Genomic DNA, 12,401 nt, shown 5'->3' with positions numbered 1-12,401 from the left:
TTTTGCTTCTTTCCAATTTTGTTGCTGTGGGTATCCACCAAAGGACACTGAGGGAAACCCCAGTGAACATCCTGAGGCCATTTCTGACATCAGCAGCATTTCAGGCTTCTGCAGTGCAATAGAAGTCAATTTCTGAGGCAAACCACAGAAAAATCTGGCCTTAAATTTCATCTGCCACCTACTTCCCTTGTTCCAGATGGAGGACATGGACTCTGGGTAACATGTGAGCTGTTATCTTCTGACATTTGTGACCTTTCGGTTGCTTGGTCGCTGTGCAGGCAGAGAGGCAGCAGCACCCAGCAGCCTCTGCCCCAGGGGATGGGTGCACAGCCTGATGTGCCTCTGGACTCCACAGCCCCCCAGCCCCCAGCCCTGCCTCACTGCTTCTGTCCTGTGTGCCCAGATGTTTGCCTCAGCCCTTGGCTGCTCGCCTCAGGGTGGGGCGGGGGTCATGCAGTGGTTTTCTGGACTTCAGGTGCTGCAGTCCTGGGGCTTCCTTGCAACTTTGCAAGAAGTCCGCTAAGAAAAATCTTGGGTCTGGCTGTGGAGAAATGCCTGGCCTTTTCCTTCCTCTCTTCCAGTTTCTTGCTTCCTGGGGCCAGGGCACACCCTTGACAACCAGGTGGGAAACCACAGTCCAAGAACTGGAGAATTAACAGGTTTTCAGCTCTATGCCAAAGCATTAAGTGCTGGGAAACCAGACCATGCACGCCATGTTAAAATAAAGGGATAGCTGAAGACTTCTAGACCATGACAGGTTTGATCTGGAGTGTTTATTTTTTGGCAGGAGAGACTGAATGAGGCCGGGGTAGGGACGGAGCATGTGTTTTATGTGCCAGAGAGAGCACGTCTCCTCTGAGTCAGCTGTGTTCTGTCTCCCTTCACACGTAGCCCGTCAGTCCCATTATGGTGCTATGCTTTGCTTGGTGGGCTGAATGCAGGAACATCTGTACCAGGTCCACTGCAATGTGATTTATGAATCCTCTCTGAGGCACCATCTTTTTCCTCCTCCTCTTCCTTTTGGGGACTTGGGGATTTAGTTGGTTTGGGGGTTGTTTTTCTTAAAATAAAGAGCACTTCAAGTTCATTTAAGGCAGAACCCCTTGATTTACTGTGCTTTGGTTTCAGAAACAAAAGACTTCAGGGGGGAAAAAAGAAGCCATTTAGGTTTTTGAGTATTTTTTCCTGTTATACCTCAGCCTCCCTGTGTGGACAGAAAGCATGCTGTGGTACAACACCAGCACTTGCCTGGCACCGAAAAGGACCCAAATCAGTCTGGGCCACAGGTGCTCTGACAGAGTCCCATTTTCTCAAGCAGGGGGTCAGTCTATCCAGCAGCAGATCACTCTGTTGGGCTGCTCCTATACAATGTGGAGTCTGCTGTGATCTTGGGACCCAGCAAAGACAGAGCAGGATTTGGACCAAGGTATAAGAATTAGTGTTACACATCTACAGAACAGAATTGAATGAAACTGAAGGACAGCTGTCAGTAAGAGAACATTTCTCTAACTCATAACTTTTCAGGTGGCAGAAAAGATGCAGAAAGAAAGATGTCTTTCAACTCCTCTCTCCCAAGATCACGAACCATTGTTTATGAAACTCAAACAGTGTGGCAATACATCTGCATAAATTTGCAGACCTGGGGATACCTACCCAGAAAGGTCCATTGCAGGCCAAAACAAGGTATATTGGGGAAAAAATTAGGATTTCTTTATATCATCCTTGTAAAAGTGAGACGAATAATTCAAGACTGCAAGTAAGAACTGGTTTGAGGTATCCAGAGAAGGACTCTGCCCCCAAGGACTGCAGCCTGTACATCTCTCCTGTTTAGCTAGTCACTTCTTCTGACACCAGTTCCTAAAGATCGCACTGTACTTCCACAGCTGCTTACCTTTCCTAAATCTATAGGGCATGGTACTAATAGAGTATCCTGTATAGAAGGGTTGAGTCACAAAATTAAAAATTAGGAGCATGGCTGAGTTCCTATACACTTTGAGGAGCCGAAACTTGCTTGTTTTTTTTTTTAGAAGTCCAGATTTGGCTTAACTAAACAATAAACTTATTTGTTTCTTTCTGCTGCAGCATATCCTAGCCTAAAAATCCATCATCTGCACTTTGCACACCTTTCATAAGTGAAAAATGAAGTGGTCAGATACATATAAAATTAGGTAAAAAGCACACTCACACTTAGATAATTTTATTTGGGCCTCTCAATATCCTATTGACAGGAATTCAGAGTGTCCAGGAAAGCATCACAGGAAAAACCTACATGGACCTCTTGCTCTGTAAGAAAACTACCAGATACACAAAACCTTCTGCTAAACCCATCCAGTGATACTACTCAGGGTGTCTTGCTGCACTGGGAAATCAGAGAGCCAACTTCAACAGCTAGTGCCCCCAAATGAGTCAAAACCTCAAGAGTAACTTCATACCTACAGTTCTGCAAGCAAGTCTTGCAAGGTTTACCTACAGCCAAGCACTTACAGCTTCAGAGCAGAGCGGGGCTGCTGGCTCCTTAAAAACTGCCTCGAGATGAGGCACAACTCTACACATCACTCAAGGGTCAAAACCAGAATCCACTGGGATTGGATTATCTGGGATATGGATATCCCCATACTCTGACCTTTTGTGGCCACTAGAGCACCAGCAAACACCGGAACACTGCTCAGGACCCTGCTTAGGGCACAGGTGACTGAGAACCGCCTCCACTTCTCCCCATTTGCACTGGAAGGAGAAAAATTGAGAACAGAGGGGATGCAGACAAAGGCTAGCTGTATGGTCAGGGGAAGAGAGTGCCTATCGTGAGGAAGGAGATTGCTGATTTATTTTGCCCAGTGAAATGCAGGCTGAGAATGGATATGATTGTTCTTGGTAAACACATCAGAGGGATAAGCACCAGGGAGGGAGCAGAGCTATTTAAGCCTTGGAACAATGTTGGCGCAAGAACAAGTGGGCATGCTCCAGCCAGGAATAAATTGAGACTGGAAATAAGAAGAATGGTTTAAGCCTCAGAGCTGTCAAGTTCTGGAAGAGCCTACTAATTGGGGTAGTGGGAGAATCTTAAAACTTGTTAGGATTGTTTGCATCTTCACATTTGTGCAAAAGATTGCACGATGTGATTGCTGACAATAGCAAGGGATAAGACATGGTAAAATAGGAGATCCCTTCCAGCGCTACATCCCTACTGCGAAGCACTTGGGAGTGATTTGTTTCTCATGTGTCCATGTTAAGGCAGGAGAGTTGCAGGATCCTTTGCCATCCAGCCCTGCGGGTAAACTCTTTGCAAGCCAGTTGCAAGCAAGGAGACAAGGATACTTTCTCAGATGGCTGAAGATGATATGATGGTTGCTACTAATGAGCTGTGAGGAGAAACGTGTCTTTTGTCCCAGGAGGAATATTGCAGGCATCGCACCAGGCCACAGCCAGGCAGTAGGGCAGAAACAAACAGCAGAGGCAAAGAGTTGAAATTCCAGAGGAGAGAACCAAGTGCAGGCATTTTCTCATTAGAGAGCAGGGAGCTTCATGTCTTCTTTGTCTCTTCAAAAGCAATAGAGGTTGAACAATTACCAGGGAAAATTTACATAACCCTTTCTGTCATTTGGGGCCATGGCAGCTCTGCAACAAGCCGTAGGATCAGCTAAGCCACTCAGGCAATGAGTCAGTCTCAGCAAAACAGTGGGTTCCTTCAGTCATATACCTTCATCTCTTCCTGAGGAGAACTCCCCAAAAAGCACAACTAACCACCCAAAGCCACGGTCTTCCTTGTTAGAGCCCACTGCTCATTTCAGCATCTCCCCATGGAAAAACAGTGCTGGCAGCCTGTGGCAAGCCTTGAAAATCTCACAAGGTCCACCCTGGTCCAGAGGCTGAGGTATGAAGCAAGGTTCTTTACTGACCTATTGGAAGTCCTGCAATGAGGGAGCTCCACAGCAAGAAGTGGCAGCCCTGGGAGCTACAGACAAGGAGGACTCACTTAGCAAGTAGATGTCGCAGGCTTGAAATCACCTGTCTGTGCTCACTGTGAAGGCAAAAGCCTGCTGGCCAAAAGGATTCCCACACAAGGCAAAGGGGGTAAAACTGGGCTGCCCCAGGCAAAGACTGAGGCATCTGTCTTCCCTTGTACCTGGGATGCTTCACCTCTCAGCCCTGTTGTGCTTCCCCAGGGCTGTGTCTCCAAGCCATCAGCAGGCTTCCATGTGTTAAACCCCGTGTTAGAAGCAGCCATACAGTAAGGAACGGTCAGTCCCTCTGCCTCAGGGGAGCCAGCCAGCAGAGCCTCTGCCAGGGTTTGTAAGCCAGGAAGCAGATTAGCACAACTCAGGGGGGCTACGCACAGTGCCTGACCCCCGTGTTCAGCTTCCCTGGGTGCCTTTCACTGGAGGGGCACACACTGGAACCAGTCCCCACCTGGCTGGGCTGACCTGTCCTCACCAGACTGAGGCAGAGCCCAGACACTGTTCTTATGTGTGTCACCAAACAGTGGTCTTATATGTGTCAGTTCAGGAGAGAGGCTACTGACAAACTGTCCAGCCAAGTTATTCCTCTCATCCTCCAAAACCAATGGCACCTGGGCAAAACCAGAATGCCACAGCTCTCAACCACTCCTATGATTCCTGTCAGCCTCCTGCTGTGGGTAGTTTAACTCTTGGTCTCGCTTAGTTGCAGACAAGCAGATGGAGGGGTCCATGCTCAAAAAACAGTGGCCTTTCTCATCCTTGGGGACTCTACCTGAGACAATGGGGGCAATAATTCAGTGTGTGTGTAAGAAGGAATAAACATTACAGCAGCTAGTTAACACATAGGCACACATGGGCATGATAAGATTGAGCTCTGAATTCCTTTTCTTTAGTTAACTCTACACACACACATGCAAACTCCCTCCCTTCTCCTTAGGAAACTGAAAGAAAGGAAAAGCAATAATAAAATATTTCAGATGAGAGAGAAAGAATTCTCCATGATTGAGAACATTTAATGGGAACCAGCTGCCTGAGCAAGACCAAAGGCTGATCCTGCTGGGGTTTTGTTGACAGTGTCGCTTTCTATAGGTACCTGCTGAGGAAAAGGGAGGGATGCTCACAGAGGAGGAGAAGGAAGGTGAAGGAATGTGTTGCACAGTGTTCTACCTCCATGCAACCCCATCTCCCCCTTTCCCTTTTCAAGAGGCTCTCCAGGCTCTTGGAGAAGAGCCACGATAGGACAAAATGAGAAAGCATGAGCAAGCGTGCTGCGGAGCATGTGGGTGGCTCTATCTGAGCAAAAAGGGGTGGATGGAAGAAAGGAAAGAGGAGCCCAAAAGTTCAGCGCATGAAACAAAAGCCAAGGTTGGCTCTCTTTCCTGTTCTTCCTTGCGACCAGACAGCTGCAATTAAGATGTAACTGATACACTGAGAGCTGGTCCCTTATGCTCAGGCTCTCTCACCTCCGCCTCGCCTGTCTGCCCACAGTGGCAACAACTGCCCAGACATGAACCCAGCAGAGCTCCTGCATGGCCACCACATCCAGCCAGAGCAGCCAAACCCTGCCAGAGCAGAGCAACCCCCAGGACAGGGAATGTGGACTGGTTTCAAGTTGCCCTTTCTCCTGTGGGTAATAACTGGCTCCATGGACCTGCCCATGCTGCGATCTATGTGTTCAGGAGGTGAGGGGACCCAACCCATGTCCTGCTGCCTCTGTGGCCCCAACCCCTCTGGAAAGAGCCATTACTCCTGCAGGATCTGATGCACTACTTAGTCCTATGCTCAACTGGCCCAAGGCCATGATCTTGACCCAAGCCTATTGTTCAGGGTCCTGTGCTTTAAAGGAACCACTTATCCCTATACCCAGGGATATTCATGCCCAGTTCAAAGCTTTGGAGATCAGCATCAGGAAAGTCTGTCAGCTGCCTGCCCTTGAACACTGAGGTTTGTGTAGATCAGGGCTCCAAGTGCACAGAAGGACAGAGCTCACATTTACACACTGAAAAACATAAAAGTTTTTCAAAATACTCCAACATTACTCTGAATTGGGTGATGTACTCTGGGGTAAATACTGGTATGGAAGCATAATGCTTCACTGGGCCAGCTAGCAATTCTTCTCCATCTAGAGACAGAGATGTCACCTTTCAACTAGAAGTGGTAGGTCATGTTAGCAATGTTTTTGCTCAGCTTTTCCTGGGCTTTGTACTCTGTTCTCCATGATTTCTGTTCACAGCTGTTAACGGAATTGTATCTCAAAACAGTTTCCTTTAAAAACAGAAGCCAGAATCCCCTGTTTCCCTGAATCAGGAGTTAAGCCTAACCATTATGATGCACTGTGCACTCCCCCTCTATGTACTTTAATCAAGTGGGATTATGGCACCAACTTTTGGACTCTAAAGATCTGTACTTTCTCACCACAGGAGAAAGCCCTAGTCCTGGAGATTTTACTGGTTCAAACAGGCAAGCACAGTCAGGAAAAACACCAATGGTGTCACTGGGAAGAGAGGTGGCATTTCCACCTGTCCTGTACCTTCTGCTTTCTGAGCACCTGAGATGCCAGGGTTTAACTAGGCAGTGCCCACAATCCCTGCCACACTCCAAGAGGGCTCCAGCGCCTTTGTTATTTTTTAGCAGGGCTAACGTGATGGCAGGGGAGGTAATGCAAACCTTGTCATGCTTCAGCACAGACTACAAGTTCTCAGCACAGCAGCAGCTGCAGCTGCAGGCTGGCGGCAACACTACCTGTCGCAGAGCTCTGGGGAGGAGACACCTTAAGAGCCTGGAGCTGAGAAGAGGGAATACATTAGCAAGCTGTGGCACAGATCTGATTTTCCATTCAATAACCCCACAGTAACTCAAGGAGATGGTAAATTGCAACTGCAACAGCTCACTAGCAGCCTAACATTTCCTCATGGTGCTCCCGAGGTGCGGAAAGATCTCTGCAGAGTGAGGCCCATGAAGGGGGAAGCGTGCAGCAAACGTTTTGGAAAATTGCCCTGTAGCCTCCTTTGCCATTACCCTTCCCCTTAGCAGTGTGTAAGCCCCTTCTTTTTGGTTCAGCACACTCGTGCGTGTGGGGTCCCACAGCCACAGGGGCAGGAGCTGCTCCTTTCTCACCTATAACTTCATCTGCTGCTTTTATATCCAAAAAGAAAGCTGCAAATAGACCCCAAGCTCCAGTGCAAGGACAGTTTCCGGGCTTGGCTGTCTCTCCCCAGAGGCAATCCAGCCTGAGCCCCAGGCTCTTGCCATAGAGTCCCTAGAACTAAGCGGGACTGCTGCCAGTTTACATTAGCAGCCAAGTGACCATCTGTTACAAAGGCAAAATATGATTATTATGCTTAGGTGCATGCAGTCTTTGATGTAGTGCCCAAAGGTAACAATAAAGTATTATTAAGTTTTCTCAATTATGTGGATCGTGACAATACTATGACAAGACTGTTGGAAACAACCTTCAAAACGAGGTGTGGGAATCTAGCAACACCCAGCCACATGTTGCTTCTTAATCCTAGTCCCACTGACGTTCATGAAACTTCAGCTAGTGTAAGGGATATGTGCCACAGCTGCTGATGGTGTGGGATCCAACCCCAGGGCAGCCTCAGCAAGAGGGTTCGAGCAGAATTTGGGAGACCAGGACCCTGCCCTCAGCAAGCCCATGCTGCTGCCCCACACACTGGCCTCGAGCAAGTCTTGCCTGCTCCTCACACCTCAGTTTTCCACTCCCAAAGGCAGGTGTGGATCAGTTCCTCTTGCACACTGCCGAGCATCCTCCCTCCCTCCCTTTTTAATCGGGATTTGTATGTGGGTTTCCAGGCTTCCTGGCTGTCCCGTCTCCTCTTTCTCCTGCATTGCTTTGATGTTAATTGTCTCCAGGGCTGGAGCGCTCCTTGGCTGATTAAGTCCAAGAGTCCTCCCTGGTTTTGTTGACCCATGAATGGGGGCCTCTTCAGTGCTCAGTGGAGTGCGGGCTCATTGCCCCTCCTCCTCCCCCCCATTCGGTTTGATGGATTAATCGTGCTGTGTAAAGGAAAGTGGGGTGGGAGGGGAAACTGAAGCAGCGGGAAAGGGGGGGAAGGAGGATGGGAGAAAAGGAGCAAGAAAGAGAAGGACCTTCAGCAAATGCTCGACTGCCCTTGCTTAAAATAACACCGTTTATTTAAGCAGGTCAGGCACACAATGGCTTGAGAGGGGCTGCTACTCAGATCATGGGACCCCGTGTATGCTGAGTAAGAGGCTGAAGAGGGTGTTAGCCAAACTCTGAAAGCTGGTCTGTTCTTACCCGATGTCTCCATCTCCCCCCAACACACACACACGCGCGCGCGCACTTGCACCTCCTCTTTTCCTTCCCCCTCCCCTTCATACACTGCAGTCCCTTGCCTTTTTGGCAGCGGTACGGCTCAGAGCCAGGAATGGTGGGGCTCTGAGAGAAAAAGGGTCCTCCAGCCACTGCCCTAGACCTGCTATCCTGGTATTTGCAAAGCTTTTGGTAGAAAAACATGCCTCCTGCTCCTTTTTTAAAAAAACAATTGGTTCCATTCAGAGGTGAGATTCAAGTAACTGGGGCAAAAATAGCAATATCACTGTCAGCTGGCTGAGTGGGCTGCTGACTGTGTTAGACTTGCTCTTTGTTCCATCAATGATAGAGCACATCCCTCCTCCACTATCCAGGTGCTGGGCTGCCCACTACCCAGCCTTGTTCATGGTCTGCATCATCCCTTAGTGTTCCGGTTCTTTTTTTCTTCATTCTGACCCACAGAGGGGTGTCTTGGTTCCTTCTGACCAGGGATGGCCAAACCAGGAGTCAGGAAGCCCAGTGGAGCCTCACAACTGTCCTGGCCCAGGCCAACTGCATTGTCACTTGCAAGTTTGCTCTGGTGTCCAAGCCTGGCCAATGCCAGCAGCCTTCTGCCCCTCAAACACATGTACAAAAAATCCATAGGGACTGCATGCCTCTCCCTTCCCCACCTCCTCCTGCTCCAACATCTGTGCTGTCGGAGCTGGTGGGTGCTGCCCCTCTCCGCAGTTGCATCCATAACAAATGTAAGAGTCAGGCTCAGGAAATGAAAAGGCTGTCCCTGAGGGGGACCTGTGCAATTTTCCAGCCTCTCCCTCCACTGCTGCTTCCCCTTCTCCATCCCCCTGGCCCGACTTCCCCTGGCTGATGGCAGCAAGGAGCCGTTGGTGTTGGCAGGGTGCTGCTGGCTGCCTGGCAGGCTCTCCCAGTCAGCTTGCCAGGCTTTTCAGGGCTCACTCTCGCTTTCCAGAGGCTGGAAGTGCAGAGCAGTAGATGGGCTGCCTTGGCAGCCTCACTGTTTCCAAACATTGAAAGGCCGGGAGAGAAAAGTCTGCTTCTCCCGGCTCACCAAAGCCACCACCACCGTGGACGCTGGCCAAGTCTGCCTAAAAATAACTGCAGTGCTACCGGACACATGTGCTTCCAGGGGAAAAAGTGGGACAATACGCCCCAGGGCAGCAAGGATGGAGCAGAGCAGGGCGGAAGAAGAATTTGGGGCCTTTCTCTCTATCCTCCCTCTCACCAAATAAAGCTGCCTGTGTTGTCCCAGCAGTGCTAGTCAATAGCAACCAGGGACGTCTCTCTGTTTGCACAAGTGGGTTCCAACCAGTACATCTCAGATAGCTGCAAATTGCCTTTCCCCAGCTGGGAATGCCTCCCTTCCCATTGTGCTTGCATATTAAAGAGAGTGTGGCGGGCATTGTGATGCTGGTGACCCTGGGCCAGTGCTGTAGTTGCCTGAAGGCAAGATCTCCCCTACCTCCACCTCTACCTCCACCTCTTCTTCCATGAGATGTGAGATCTGCCAGGCTGTGACTGCCTCTTGATCTGGCAGCTGTGATCCCAACCAGCCCACTCAGCATGTAAGTAAAAGTATATAAGTTGACTAAGGAGAAAAAAGCATGTGACTGGCACAAGAGCAATTCTGGCCGCGAGGAATAGCACCAGCTGTGCTGCCCAGCTTCAACACAGGGGTCCCAGGGTAGATGCAAATACACTGTGCTTTTAATCCACCAGCCCCTGGGCAACCACACTGATGGCTCCAAATCAGCATGGGGCAGCTCTATATTTGATGCCAGGTCCTTCCCACACTCCCATGTCCACTGTTTTCAGTGTAGACAGCAAGTCTGACTTCGGAAGCAACTTCTGGGCTACCCTCCAAGTGCAATGCAGATGCGCTTGGTATAATGCAGATGCGCTTGGTATAATGCAGGTATCCCCTGCTTGTAAGGATACCTGCCACGTGTTTCTGCTTGAAACACGAGAAGGGAGAGGAGATGTAAAACCATATGTGTGATCTGGGGCACTCTCTTCCATCCTGCTGTGGCCAAGACATCTCCTTGCCCCAGCTGGAGGACCAGCACAGACAAAATATCCAGGTTCCCCTCTTGGCAGAAGGGTGAGGGTAACTGGAAAAGCAAAAGCCATATTTTACCAGAAGGAAAAGGCAAAATCTTGAACACTCTGAATGTTTCCATAGGTTAGAAGAGGCTCCACCAGCCCAGGCTGTCCATGAAGCTGTAACACACCTTCTCTCCAGCCTGCACCCTCGCTAAGTGTTTCTTGGTGGGAGATAGCCAATCACAGCCAAAGGTCAAACAACTCTTCCAAAGTCTTCTGGATCTGCTGGGACACCTTACTTTCAGAAAAATAGTGAAGATCTAAGCGGAGGTTGGGTGTTTCTATCACTGCAGACAAGGGTTTCTTTTCTGTAAGTCAAAATAAGTCAGCAAAACTGATGTGAATTTGCTAAATGTTTCAGGTGACGTAAACTTTTGAGCCTTTGGCACAAAGAAACCTACCACAAGAAAACTATGTTACAGCTGAAGCAATTTACCTTGCTCTAGATCTGGGGGGCTTTGGGTCTTTTTGGGCTTTGGATTTTTTTTTGTGGGAGGAAGAGAAGAGGGTTTAAAAAGGGTTTGGCACAGTGAATCTCAGTCCCAGCAGATGCATACTTGTTTGTCTATTTAAAATCAGGACAATCCAAACCCGTTAGCAGATGTAACTGAGTTAAAGCATGAACATGAATTTAGAAAACAATATGAACAATCATTTGTAAGAAAGGCAGAATCCAAGTAATTGATATCATAAATCCCTCAGGACATTGTTGTGGGATATTTGTCATCTCGGAAAAATTCAGGATCCCTTGCTTACATGACTGCACCTACTTCTGAGGCAGAATTTTGGAAACTCGTGCTCTCAAATGTCAAAGTGTAAGTTAAAGCAGACACTATTCGGCATTTGTTCTGCTCCCAAGGTATTTCAAAGAGTGTTTGCCAGATCTGTGAGAAACTGCTAAGCGCTGAAGCTCCAGTGAATGATGTTTTAATTTGGACTGAGGGCTTGAAAGAACATCTTGAAAGACTTAGACAAGTCTTAAAGAGAGTATGAGAAAAAGACTTAAAACTGAACTATAAAAAAAGCTCTATATCTGATGTAATAAGTTATTTAAATGAGGCATAAATTGAGCAAAGATGGTTCAATTGGTAACGTGCATAAAATGTTGAAATGTTTAGCTCCGTAAAACGGAGTGGATTTGTGGCAATTTATGGAGATGATAAGCTGGTTTTGACAAAATTCATTCCAAATGCTCAGGGAGCATCTTATTTTGCAAGGTGGTGAGCATTTATTTATTTTCCCCTCATCTAGAACAACACTTAAACACATGCTTGATCGTGCTGACTTGGCTTGCTCACTTCTGGGGTGGGATGCTACACAATGCGACTCTTAGAGGAAAGATCATCTCTTCATCCTGTACTGGGGACCCAGAAGAGTCTGTCAGAGAGCCCTCATTTCACTTGCCCTTACCTTTGCTCTATGGGTATAAAATAGGCATAGGTTTCCTTGTCTGTTTTTATTTTTCACAGGAGCTTTGTGAATCAAACATCCACTGGCGAGGAGGTTTGCCAGGACGCCGTGAAAAAGCGGATCATCAGCCAGGGCTACGCAGTATGCAGAGTGGAGATGGCAGAGTTGCATGGGGCGGTGGCCATCGCAGCAGGGAGGGTGTCCTGCCTGGGAAGAGGGCACCTTGCGTGGTTGGGGCACTGCTGGGCCCACTGGCTGGGTGAGTGTGCACAGCATCTGCATTTGAGAGGAAAAGTGAATTTGGAAACCCAGGCTGAGAGCAGGCTTGCTGCTGCTGCTGCTGCCCTCCCCGAGGCAAGCCATCCCAGCCTCCCTCTCGCTGCTGAGCGCCTAATAAAGACCACATCAACACACTGAGCATCCCACTGCCACCACCTCCTCCTCCCCAGTTCAGGGCTGGGACGGCTCTTGTCTTGTCAGAGTCCCTAAAGGTTACTTTTCACATAAAATCAAGTGCACATATGTATAACTGCTACAAAGAAAAACAACTTTCAACAATGAGCCTGCAAAAAAGGGGAAAAAAAATCCAAATCCCCATTCCTTATAGGGTTACTTCTAAT

Source organism: Empidonax traillii, unplaced genomic scaffold (genome assembly GCF_003031625.1).
Source record: "Empidonax traillii isolate 1590-97213 ecotype Southwest subspecies unplaced genomic scaffold, ASM303162v1 scaffold46:size3806547, whole genome shotgun sequence".
Classification (NCBI taxonomy): Eukaryota; Metazoa; Chordata; class Aves; order Passeriformes; family Tyrannidae; genus Empidonax; species Empidonax traillii.
This window is presented reverse-complemented; position numbering follows the sequence as displayed.